The sequence below is a fragment of the Serinus canaria genome, chromosome 1A, assembly GCF_022539315.1.
Source record: "Serinus canaria isolate serCan28SL12 chromosome 1A, serCan2020, whole genome shotgun sequence".
NCBI lineage: Eukaryota > Metazoa > Chordata > Aves > Passeriformes > Fringillidae > Serinus > Serinus canaria.
Window position 1 is genome coordinate 27,295,641 of NC_066314.1, and position 13,143 is coordinate 27,308,783.

At 41.0% G+C, this 13,143-nt stretch overlaps 1 protein-coding gene across 10 annotated transcripts in view; it reads left to right on the plus strand.

The window, feature by feature from the left end:
• The first annotated feature begins 647 nt into the window (after positions 1–647).
• NRCAM (neuronal cell adhesion molecule) overlaps positions 648–13,143 on the plus strand; it is a 147,729-nt gene continuing 135,233 nt past the window's right edge. For all 10 annotated transcript variants that reach the window (XM_050982170.1, XM_050982182.1, XM_050982146.1 and 7 more), the window contains exon 1: positions 648–790. The gene's annotated coding sequence lies outside the window, so the exon portion shown is untranslated. The remainder of the gene's footprint in view (positions 791–13,143) is intronic.

A 13,143-nucleotide genomic window follows, 5' to 3' on the forward strand; every position in this document is an offset into this window, starting at 1 on the left:
TAAGCCCCGTTCCCGACTCTTCTCCAAATGGTGTCACGCAAAGCTTCCCTTGCAGTGATCGCATCCAAGCGCCCGCCTTCCTGAACTTGTGAACTGTAAATTTAACGAGTTCAACAGGACAATTCTCGAGTGTAAAGTAATATCCTTGTCTCCAGTTTGGGAACTCACTGAAACCATCTATTTAGAGGGGCACTGCCGGGCTAAAATAATGCGGCTATTTAAAACAGCGCCCTTGCCGGGGGGGCAGCTCCGGGGGTGCTGCGCGGAGCGCTCGGCTGTCCCCGGCCGGGGGAGGCACAGACGGGGCCAGGGGGGCCTGCCGGGCACGGGCGCTGCTGGGGAGGCTCAGGGCCAGCTCGGTCCGGGAGCCCCTGAGCGGTGCTACAATGGCAATTGCACCCCGCTTTAAACCGAGCTGGCGGAGGCAGGGAGCGAAACAGGGAGGGAGTACGGGATGCCCAAGATGGACGCGCCCCGCGCCCCCTCAGGTGCGAGGGACCCGCGCCCCGCCCCAGCCCCGCCCCGGCCCCCGCGCCGCGCGCGCGACCACCCCGGCGCGACTCGCGCAGACGCGCGCGCCCTCCCCGCCCCCGCCGCGGGAGCGCGCCTTCTCCGCGGCGCGGCGGGGGCGGGGGCGGCGGCGGCGGGGAGGGGAGGGGACAGTGCGGGAGCGCGCCCGCCGCGGCTCTTCTCGCCGGGCTGCCGAGCGGGCAGCAGCAGGAGCAGCTGGAGAAAGAGCGCGAGTGCCCCTTGACCTTCTTCTCTCCGGGCAGAGGAGCCGCATCTTCCCGTGAGTACCGACCTGGCCGTCTCTGCCACCGCGCCGCGCATCACGCACAGTGAGCTGCCGCGCCCGGTGTCGCGCCGGTGTCACATCCATCCCCCCCGCACCGCCGGTGTCACATCCATCCCGGCGCACCGCTGGTGTCACATCCATCCCCGCGCACAGCTGGTGTCACATCCCCCCTGCACCGCCTGTGTCACCTCCATCCCCCCGCACCGCCGCCTCGACGGCGAGGAGCCGCCCGTCCTCCGTGGGTGCCGGGGCTCCTCCGAAGGGGCGGGCTGGGAAGCGCCGGCTGAGCCCGCCCGGTGCCGCGGCGGCCGCTGCGAGGCTTTGTTGCGGCGGCGGCCGGTGGCACCACCCGGGGCGGGCGGGTAGGGGCCGGGCGGGCCGGGCGGAGACGCTCCGCGGCTGCGACGCGCCCACATCCCCGGGCGGGCTCGGTCGCCATTTCGTGCGCTGCCCGGCGGGGGCGAGGGCCGGGCGTGTGCGGGGAAGGAGCTGTCGGTGCTGAACTGCCGCGGTCCGCGTTTCGGCTCTTGCGCCTTTATTTATCACCCGTACTTTTCTTTTTGCTTTCCCGGCTCCTCACAGTCGCTATTTTATTTAGGTGTAAAATAGATACAGTGTGTCTGAATTGCGGGCTTTTCGTGTTTCCTCTATTTTGGCTTCTTGAAGGCGATTAATGCAGAATATCGTGGTGAAGTCTGTGCACCGAGTGCACTTGTCTCTTTGGTTATAAACTAATAATTAACCAAACCTTCAGCTGACGCTGAGGTCTTCAGCATAGATGTGTTAGTTTTGAAGTCTGAAATGTGTTTAAACCAAGGCTTCGGAGTCTAAGTGTAAACAGTACCTGATTAATAATGCCAAGCTGTTTAAATATTTAAGATCGTGGTGTGCTTCAGCCTAGTCAATAAGCCTGTTCCATATTGACAAGTACTCTGTGAAAAGAATGCTATTGCTTAGCTCTCTGTTTAGTTGGATAAAACAATGGAAAATGTGATATATAGCTCTGCAGTGAAACCTATAGATCATGACATGATGTTCTTTTATCCATAAAGGTCCAGCTTTTGTGTGTTTATTCAAAACAACCTCCTACTGAGTGAAAAAGCTAGTATTAAACACCTGGGTTTCTTTTTTCTAATGTCCTTTGTGCATTTCTTTCTCTGTCTGAATTTGATTCTTAATCAAGTATATTGTGGAAAAGGTAGATGAAACCTGCAAACTTTATTGTATCTAATAAGTGCACTCTTAATAATTTTGACATCTCCCATAATTTAATGTAATAGATATGTTAATTTATGGATAGTATTTGTATGGGTCTGTGCATAAAACAGGTCACTGTGTGACATCAGAAAGCATCTGGACTGTCCTTTGAGTTTAAGAGCAGCTTATATTGCAAGAGGCCGGTCTTGCTGCTGTTCTTTGGCAAAAGATATCATCTGGAAAGAGAAGGGTAGTTCAGTGTTACATGCCTCAAAGGACCTAGAAATCAGAAAACTGACTTGCAGGTGCAGCATCTTTTAAATATTTCTCTAATGTGTTTGATGTTATCGTTTGTGTGAATACACCTTAGGCATTTGTTTAGTTTTGAATAGAAATTGCAATGCAAGTGACCAGAGCTCCTAATGAGTGCGATGCCAAAGTCTGTGAAAGTTACTTATTTGAATTTCAAAGTACTTTGAAATTCTCTTGTGTGTCTAAAATTAGCTGTCAGACTATATCAGTATAGAACTGGGAAAGTGTTACATTCTGAGAATATTGAATGTAAAGAAGCAAACCCAGAAGGCTGCTTGGTGGTGACCGAGCTTGGGATCCATTGAGTGAATTCACATTCTGGGTTGTGCAAAGGCAGTGCAGCTAAGGGCAGACTGTGCAGTTGTGTGACCACATCGGATGGTGGAGTACTGTACACCAGCTGGTGCTAAGGATGGAGCTAAAACCTTCTTCACAACTCACAGATAAATCCACTACTAATCACAATCACAATAGTATCTTAGTTCTGTCATTAGCATTACTGGCCACAGCAGAATTATTCAAAAGTAATAATGTTCAAGGTGAATGAGACCACCAGAATCTGAGCCTTAAATACTGATCCATATCTTGGAGAAAGTGTATTATTTATCACATATACCACAGCTTGTTTGACAATAAAGGCTGTTATAAGAAAATTTGGCTATTCTAATGGTCTTTGTTTTAAGAAAATGAAATAAATCCAGTGATGCATACTGATACCTTCTGCTAGCTTGTTGCACCGTGGTGTTTCTCTTTGGTGCTCAGAAAGGTGACAACAGAAGCCCTAGTAACCACCTTAAGAGTTTCTTGGGGTTAATGAGATGTGTCTCTAATTGTCAGATTTTATTATTTTGAGGATTCCAATTTCAAGTCAGGTAATGCATGTTGCCTGTTCTTCCTGCTTTAGCAAAATGACTTGCCATGGTATCTGGGCATAAAAGATATTGAATTCAATAAGGGTTTGGCATTTTTTGAGCATTTTGATTGAGCTCAAATAGCTCAATCAGCCTAAAAATTAAACCTGTTTTGCCTGCACTTGTGAAATTGCTGTTATTCTGTAGTTTTGTTATTCTGTCTCAAATCACCTTGAATTGTGATTACTTCCATTATATTGACATACTTCAGTAAAATTGTGCTGTTCAGTTTTCACTGGACTTGTTTGTTTCTTCACATTTTATGCGCAGAGTTGGTAAAATGGGAAGTCATACAGAGGAAAGTATATCTTGGTAATGAAATCTGAGGGAATAATGTAGGAGGTATTGTGTTGGGCAATGTGCAATGAATTTGATTTTGCCTTCCTGAGTGGGTTGATAGTATTTAAAAAATTCTGTTAATACTTTCTCTGCAGTGATAATTTGTTGCATTTAAAATTGGTAAGTGTGTGTATTGCCTGTTCAGTTCAGTATAAAGGACATTGCAACTTCTGCATTTATGAATACTGTCTCATAAATGTGATATTAAGGGAATTTGTAAAGAGTTAATCTCTAATAATAGGATTAACATGATTCACCGTAAGTTTTGTCCTGCAGTTTGTTAACCAGGAAGGGATAGCTGCAAGCTAGCTATCTTGCTTTCTTCTGAGCTACTGGAGGCTGGCTGAGCTTTCAGTTATTTACCTCAATAGAAAACTGAAAGGGAAAAAGTGAACAAAGGAGGTCTGTTTTGCCTGTCCCACTTGCTGGGCTGTTGTCTTTGCCCTTTTCAGTGAAAGAGGGGGTAGAGCTGGGTCAGAGTTGAGGAAGACTGAAAAGAAATTCAAGTCTTATATTGAAATGTGAATGATAGCTTAGTTTGAGCACCGAACACATTTGTTAGAATTGATTTTTTTCTGTCTGTGGGAACTTTAACTGACAGATGGTGATGGACTGGCATATAGACTGCTAGAAGGTGCAGCTAGATATGTGTTCAGACCCTGATTAGACACTCAGTAAACAAGTGCATATCTGATGAGACTTTTAATACTGGAGATACTGATGCTAGACACTGTGTGACACACTAGACATTTGATTGTGTGAATTAAGGGCAGACCCCTGCAGCTGGCATACATTCAGGCTTACTTGTCTAGCCTAATTGCATTGCAAATACTCCTCTGGATTGGTCTTCAGCTTCTCCCTTCTAGTAGATGTTGAATAAGTACAGAAATGTTCATCTGGATCCTCTATTAACTGTTGTTAAGGAGCTTTCAATTTTTTTTTTTTTTTTTTGGTTTGCTGTATGAATTGGGATGTATCTTAGCATTCATTTTGTGAATACACTGTTTTCCTACACTGTTTTGGTTTTGAAATGGCTCAATTCATAATGTGGTTACAGCTTTCCCCTTGTTAACTTTTTAGTATGGAAGCATAACAGCTTGAATTATAAAATGTTTCTGTAAGAGCTCACAGTACCCCCATTCTCCTTTAAGCAACTAAACTTTATATAAAAAAAGCAGCATTTGATGCAGAGCATTTCAGATGCATAAAAATGGCCAAGAGAGGGAAAAAAAGGCTAGTTCAAGTTATGAGGACGTGATAACTTTAAAAAACAGCCTCATTAGAAAGGAACTAGCTGTCTAAATTTTTGGTTACATCAGACAGAATTGGTACAGATGTTGTCTCTCTAAATTCTGTAAATACTCATGTAAGACTGCTGAATTTGGATGCATCCAAATGGGAATTGAGTTGCCCTTATACTTTGTCTGCATCACTAAGTAAGGCTTTTAATTTCCTTGGGTTTAAAGTATGTAATTGTTTCTGTTCAACAGCTTGTTTGAGGAAAAAAAAGCTGATCCATAACTTCCTGGTAACATGAGTTAGTCTTTAGCCACTAATTAGATTTTTCTGGACAGCAAACCAAAAAATTAGCATACCATTTTGCTTTAGATTGTTACCTAAGTGAGGACATGACAGTGTTTATACATGAGTACAGATTGTCTTTTTCTGATCTGTACCTCTGACTTCAAACTTTCTTTTCTCTGTGTTTTCAGTGCTGCTGTGTTTGTCCAGCACGATTCTAAGGGTTCATGTAAAGGAGCCCTTTACAATGCCCTTTACTGCCTTTACAATGTGTCAACACTCTAGGGCTCTGTGTGTGTCTGTGTGTTTGCAGAGGTGGTGTGTAAGCTGTGAGTGCAGGAGTCAGCCTTTCAGTAGCAGATCTGGAGTCAGGAAACAGTTCTGGTGGTGGAGGACAATTCCATGGAGTTAACTGGCCAGAGCACAGGGGCTGGCCAAGGGAAGGCTTCCCCACTGAGTGTTGTGCATGAGCAGGGTAGTAGGAATCAAGAAAATTCAAAAGACAAGGAAAAACAAATCTTGAGAAAGACCACTTTTCAAGAATGCCTAAGAGTTCAGTGGTATTCATCAGTAGGCTTGTACACAAGTTTTTCTTTGCAACAAGATCAATGGTTCTCTTCACTGTTTCTCCAGTTTAGAAGGACTAAAAAGTAGAGTTTCCCACCCTCCTGCTGTTCATATCTCTAAGACAATCAGAATGCAGGAGGTGCTTGATGTGCATTCCTTCTTAGAATTTTCAAGTGATAGCAGGAAGAGGAAAGCTTGGCCACAGCTCTTCTTTGGGTGTGATAAACAGGTTTAGTGACTTGGTTACTGCCACCTTGAGTAAGCTGGAATCTGTGGGTCCCTCCACCCAGCCCCACCACCACCTGCAGAGCAGTGCTGTGGTCTCTGGACAAACTAAATATATAATAGGAAGTTAAATCCTCTTTTATTGGTGCTCTTTTGAAATGGAAGTAATTTTTAAATTGTGAGGTCAGCTGAATTTGGTATATTGTGTGGAATTTTTAACATGGCAACAAAAAAAATCAAAACCTGGTTTTCCTGTTGGGTGAGAGGAGATGTTGATAGCTGCACTAGCCATTTTACTGATTTTTCATCTCTTCTGACTAGGTAATTCCTACTGAAGCTCAGAAAAGCAAAATATATTCCTTTCTGTTTCCCATCTTTTCAAAACTGTACAAGATTTAAGTTTGCAAGAGAGAGTTCTTCATTAAAAGAGAATAAAAATGGAGGTTTTGCCTGCAATGCCGAATACCCTGAACCCTCCAGGCATTCCTGAGTCTTGGAGCTGTGAGTTTTGTGTTCTGGTCCAGCTGCTGTGAAGAGCTGTGCTCTCTCCACGGAGGAGGAAGTTTTTTACAATGAGAACAATCAGCCATTGGAATAATCTCCCCAGGCAAGTGGTTGATTCCCCAACACTGGACACTTTTCAGATGCATCTGGGCAGCCTTTTGGGACTTCTTGTCTAGACTGTGCTTTTGCCAAGAAAAGCTGAACCAGAGGTCCTTGACATCCTTTTCCAACGTGGTATTTCTGAGGTTCTGTGTTCTTGAGGCTCTTCCAGGCAATCCAGAGTCTTCCATGCTTCTTTCTGCTGCAGGTGTCATTATTATTCCCTTGGCCTATGTTTGGTTTGGGCATAAAGGCAGATAAGAATTTTCACTGTTGCTGCAACTCAGTCTAAGCAGTACTACAGGGGTGTTTGGGACAACTTTGGGCTTGTGGAGGAACTCATCATTCCTATTGGAGCTGTATATACCTTGTGTATAGTTTGGTTTGCTTTTTGCCTACTGTAGTGATTGTGTCTTTACAGAAATTTCTAGACAGTGCAGCTCTAACACCTGTAATGTGAAAATAGTCTTTCAAATATCCCTGCTTTCCCTCAGAAGCATTTAATGTGTTTATGGACCTTGGAGTCTAGTAGCCAATATTTCAATGAGTTACAAATTGTTACATCTTTCCCAGACAACACAAAATTTATAATCTCAATATAAATTGAAACATCAGGTTTCTGGTTTTCTGCTTTTCTGTAGCTGGAGTGATTAAAAAATTATATCTAAACTTGGTTCTAGACACGGACAAAATGAAGAATATCTTAACTTATATGTGAGGTATTTCTGCATGATAAAGTTGAAATGTAGGCAGTTGACTAACTGGAAAGTGAGCCAGTCCAAGGTGAATAAAAGCTGAATATCTATTAGATCTTGCAGGTGGTAGTTGTATAAAGTGCATTTTTAACTTAAAAAGGGATAAAAATGTTGGAACATAAGAGAAGAGTGTAACCACCAGAGGGCAGACACAGTGTTTAATGACTCCAGCCCAAAATCATCCTTAGAAAGGAGTCAATGCCTGTGAAAATGCAGTGAGATAATGACTGAATAAATAAGAGTAAAAAGGCACAAAATTTTGTACTCTGGCAGAGATGTAATACTGTTTAGCGTTTAAGAGGAAAGCAAATACATCTGCTTAGAACTTACTTGAGGTTTTGTCTTTCTACAGTGGAAGTCAGAGTAGTTCATCAGATCATGCAGTTGACCTGTAAATAATGAGTTCTTTAACTTAACTCATTTGCCTTTATATTAAGTCCAGTAATTTTAATTTGAGCTTGTTTTTCATTTGGAAATGAAATTACTTCTTTCTCAATAGTTTCTCCCTTGTAGTTAAAAAAAATAAAGACTCTCTCCGAATTAAATTTCATGTTTTCCCGGATATACCCCAGGATTTGCATATAGCTTTATTTTATTAATAACATCTATGTCCTTTAAAGTGTGTAATTTTGCTCTTCAGAGTATTATGGAAAATATTTAATGTTACAGACTTTAAATTTAATGCTTCAGTAAAGTAGCCTTTTCCAGGAAAGCTGTAAGTGTAGATTTTAGTGAAAAATGACGTTCAGTAATTTTTAATTATCTTACTTGATAGGATTGTTGGTGTTTAATTAAAGTAAGTGAATATTTTGTGTTTTACTGCTCATGCACCGTCTCAAGTTACAGTGATAGCACCTTTTCTTTGAATTATTTTCCTCTAAAACCTAGACTGTTTTTGTGAGGAAAGAAAAGCCTTTAACCCATTGTTTTGAAGCCACAGTATTTTTTACAATCATGTCTTAAAAGACCTTTGGTTGCTCTCTGGGGGTCTCAACTCTACCAGTTTTGCTGGTACTTTTTACTACTAAAGTTTCATGTAATTCACAACCTTCTCACCTTCTTGGCATTGAAATACAGGAGTAGGTTTCTCATCACATCCAGAATTGACAGGATCAGACATTTGAAAGGGTATCATGGGATTAAGTATGAATATACAAATCTTAATAACTCATTCACTTGAATAATGTTTCCTAGCTTCCCCCCGTCCCCCGTGTCTAGAAACCTAAAAACACCTGAAAATGAAAGCAGAGTTGCAGTTAATAATTGGTTGGTTTTTGCACCTTAAAAAAAAAATAAAGTGGCTAAAGTTATGAAACTTGATAGCTCTCTACAAGGGCCTCAATTCTGTCCCTTGGCTACAGTGGCAGAAACACTGTTGCTGAGAGCATCTGCAGCATCACAATCTTTTGGAAGTTGAGTGGCTGCCAGGGTTAATGCCAAAGTTCACATTAGTAGGAAGATTAGTCTTTGTGTTCCTTATGTTATCCAGACATTTATGTGTGGGTTTTTTTCCTGAAGTAAAGCTGTCCTAAGAGTCAAACATTCCTGTGAATTCCCCTACCCACTTAGTTTAACTAAGATCATGTTGAAAGACAGCCCAACAGTTAGTAATCATACTCAAAACAGCAAGCTAAAGTAAATAAATACAATTTTTATATTATTATTATAGATGGGAAAGTTCAAATTGTAACCTAATAGTTAGCTTCCTTGTTTGACTGTCAATACAAAGACATATTTATTGGAATGGAAGAGAGAAGAGGAAGAAAGTGCTGAAACCCGAAGAGAATGTGAACGTAAATGGAAGGGAAACAGAGCAAAAAGAAGAAGCCTAGTTAATTATATACAAATAGGTACTATGATTTCTTGTTTACTAAAACAACACCCTCAAGCTGTAGTTTTAGTGAGTGATGCTCATAACTCTGAAGTATTGTCTGAATTAGTAAAGAACTAAGTTTGAGAAACAGATTTGTAAGATTCTTCTACTAAAGACTGTTCATCTGTTCCTTTACTTGCTGCTCCCAAGTGTAAAAATGACCTTTCTGTGATGGTCTCTTCATCCATGCTCCAGTGATTATTCTGCACACATCTGAGTTGTGACAGAACACTGGAATGAAAATTGCAAAATAGTACAAGAACATATTTCTCTGAAGATCAGAATAATAATGATCCCTGAAGTTGAGTGCCTGGGTTATACTGGATAGGAGAGGATGGAGTGAGGCTTCTGTGTCTGAAAGTATATTTAAAAATAGTCGAATATTTGCTTTTACTAGTCAAAGATAAATATCTGTGGTCATGGCAAATAACTTATAATTCACTATAGTGAACTTGTGCGCTACTTTAATTTTTGATCCTTTTTAAAAACAGAATTCAGAATAGTGGAATTAGGAAGTGTTTGATCATAATTTCAGTAATTCTCCCCAGTTTTAATATTAATTTATTTTTATAATGAATGATGAAAGATATTGAACTGATGCCTTGTAATATGTCTTGGAATTTAAACATTTTAGTACTTTTCAGTATATTTCCATTCAAATATTACTATGGAAAATAGAGATATTGATAATTTTTAACACTAAATATCATTGGAAAGAACAACCCATCCCTTTTCAGACAGAACTGAAAATGTAACTCAACCTTAGTAATGTAATTCAATTTCTGAACACTAATCCTCTAACAAAGACTTGAGCAGAGCCCAAAATGAAACACTTGCAAGTCTATAAGTAGGACCCAAAAGAGCAACATTTTTTGCTCCCTTTTCTTCTTTATCCTTTCATTGCTTTTTCTACCATCCAGTGATAGATTTTTAAATACCTGCTATTCAGGCATAGGCAAGTAATTAGTATGTAAATCTTAATTTGAGTGCAGTTGGGTGTTAGTAGGCACAGAAATGAAAAGTAAAACTTACATTTGCCTTTTAAGAAGGCTTACATACTTTAACGTAATCAAATGGTCAGACTTTGAAGCATCTTAAAACCTTTGTTGTCTAATGACTTCTGAGTTTTCATATAAAATTGTTTTGCAAGTTGCTGTGTGTTCTTTGCGGCTGTGGCTATCTGCCCATACATTACCAGTCCTAATGAGATTGTAATGTATGATTACAGCTTCTGCACACAATTGATGGGTACTATGCTGTACAGTTTTTTAACACTGATATTTTTCAAGAATATTGAAGCCTGCTCCACTAAATAGATTCATACTGGTGACTTCTGTCACTGTTCAGTACCACAGTTTAAAACTGTGTGTGAAATGACACAGGGTTAACATAAGTATTCCAGTTTCAGAAGCCCTTCATGTAGCATACCTTGCTCATCAAAAGTTTCCTTTGCTGTTAAGGAAGCTGCATTTGAGGTGATTAATTTTATTGGTGATGTGGAAAGAAAAATTTAGATTAAACTAGTTTAATTCTGAGTAGTGTTTCAGTATTGGAAAGCTGACAACTATACTGTAACGAAAATACAATATCCTGTAGATGGCTGAGGATAATACCTCTAATACTGAGTTTGGAGAACCAGCATGGCCAGAATATCCTCACTGACTTCAGCATGAATGGATGACATTCTGTTGTAGTGAAGTTATTAATTAGGTACAAAGCTTGATGGCAAAAGGCGATGAGTTTTGAGATTTCATTCATTTTTGTTAATACTTTGAAGCAGGGGTTGAGTTTGGGTGGAGCTTCCCTTGCACGTCCAGCCAACTGTCCCAGGAACTGGTAATGGTTTTAATGTTACACTGGCAACTTGCAGTCATTAGAAGTATCATCATGCAGTAGTTTCCAATACAGAGCTTTCCATTATGTGTATTTCTGATGATTCTCCAAGCTGTGATTTCTGCTAAAGTTGTTTCTATTTATTTTTCAGGCTGTGTATTAACTGTGCTATAAATGTAGAAATGCCCCAAATTGACTTCTTGTGAGCAAACATAGGTAAGAGAGCAGGAGAGTAACTTTTTGTGCTGTGCTGTGCTGTCTGATCTGAGGTCAGTACTAGTGAAGGGATTTGTGTCCTTTCATAGTCAACAGTCCAGCTGACTTCCTTGACATGTTACACTGCTGAGGGTTCTTCTGTAACTCACTCTGTGTTTGCATGTGTTATCCCTGTGGCTTTTTTTAAACTTATAATTATCTGATCCCTTTACTGCCTTGGATAATTGAAATAAAACTATGCTTGTAGGGAAGGAGGTGAGGGTGGGAATGACACCTTCTGGGGTGATGACTGTGCTGTGCACATCAGCACTGGTTCCCCACTGGTCCTAAGGTGTAACCTCTGAGATTACAACGGCTCTTCACTGTCGATTCAAAGCAGTCATGGCTGATCTTTAAGGAGTAGGAAAACTGTTGGAATTGCCTATGGTGCATATGAAGGAATCAAACTAAGATCAAACTTGTCTGTAATGGCTGGGTTTTTTGAGAAGCCAGAGTTGTGAAGCTGATCACGCTTGGACTGACTGAGAACCTGTAATGCGAGTGGTAGGTGCAACCTTCACTTAAGAAATACTATTCTGATCCTGTCTGGGAAGTAATTTAAAGTACTTGCAGGAACTTGCAGTGAATTCACTTAAGCTATTTCAGAAAATGTGTGAGAAATTACTGGAGTTCTCTTTTTCCATCTGGTGTCATTATTTTAAAATTACATGAAAATGTCTCAGTGTTACTGGCTTTTTCTGGTCTACCATCTATGTAAAATGGGAATAATGCCTCTAGGATTAATCTGAAGCCTGAATTGGGCTTTTGATCATTTGCTGTCATTTAGTTCAGTGCAGCTTTGATAAAACAAGTATTTTGGGTACTATGCCAACAACCTACATTTGGAAACCATTAAGGAAGCAACACAGATGCAGATGAAGTAGGCTTAAATTGTTGACAAATTTTGTGAGATGACCGAAGTGTTTCCTTGAAAAAGACAATGTAATCCCTTGTCTCCAAATAACTTTCTCAATATTGTTGCACAGTCAGGCAGCTGTTTGTTTAAACAGGGAATGGGAAAGGTTATCAGCTGGTTTCTGTTGTGATGAGTAATGCTCATTTGAGGAATCTAATCTCTTGGATAGGGTCTGATGGTCCTTTATCACCTGGTTGTGGAAGTCTCTTCATCTGGATTAAATGAGACTCCACAAAACATTTTCTGCTGATTATGCATGATCTGTTTCTTTCAGTTTACCATAAACTCTATTCCATTTTTTTATTTTCTGTCTGTCTTGCATATACACAGGAGATTGCCATGTAAATAGGAATGGTTTCAGCTGCCTGAGGGAGTCTCTGGGAATGCTGGATTCTCAACATCAGATGCTATTCATGCTTGCAAGCAGCTCCAGTTGGCCTGTGCACAGCTGGAGCTGCCTAGGGAAACTTCAGGGACTGTCCATTATTCCCAATTGAAGAGGTCCTGTTTACCAGCTGCCTTGTTACAAAGGCAGGTGAGAGTTTATTTAGTCATCATGCTGTGCAAGGGACTGATTTGAGGTATTTCAGTTGAGCAGTTCCTGGTCCATGCTGGAGGCTGGTGAGTAAGACATGCTGTGTCTGTGTGCTGGGTGTGCACACAGACACAGCCACGGTAACTGCTTGGTGTTTTGTAGTTAATTTTGTTTTTCTCCACAGTTATAAATTCTGTATATCTTGCTACAATATAAAATATATTGGTTTAGACCAAAATTTGGTAGTAAAATCAGGATAAAGGAATGGATACACATTTCACAAACTTTCTGGAAAAATTTTGTGGTGTTGTGCTGTTTTCCTGGAAGCACACCATGTCTTAAGTAGTTTCTGTGCTAGTGTTAATTGCTGACTTTACAGCCATTGCCACTAACAGCATGTAATATTTCAAACAGCCTGCTATAGCTTCTGAAATGGGATGTCTTTATCCTGATGACAGCATGGTGTACAAATGTTAGTACTTCATCCAGACTGTATAGCAGGAGA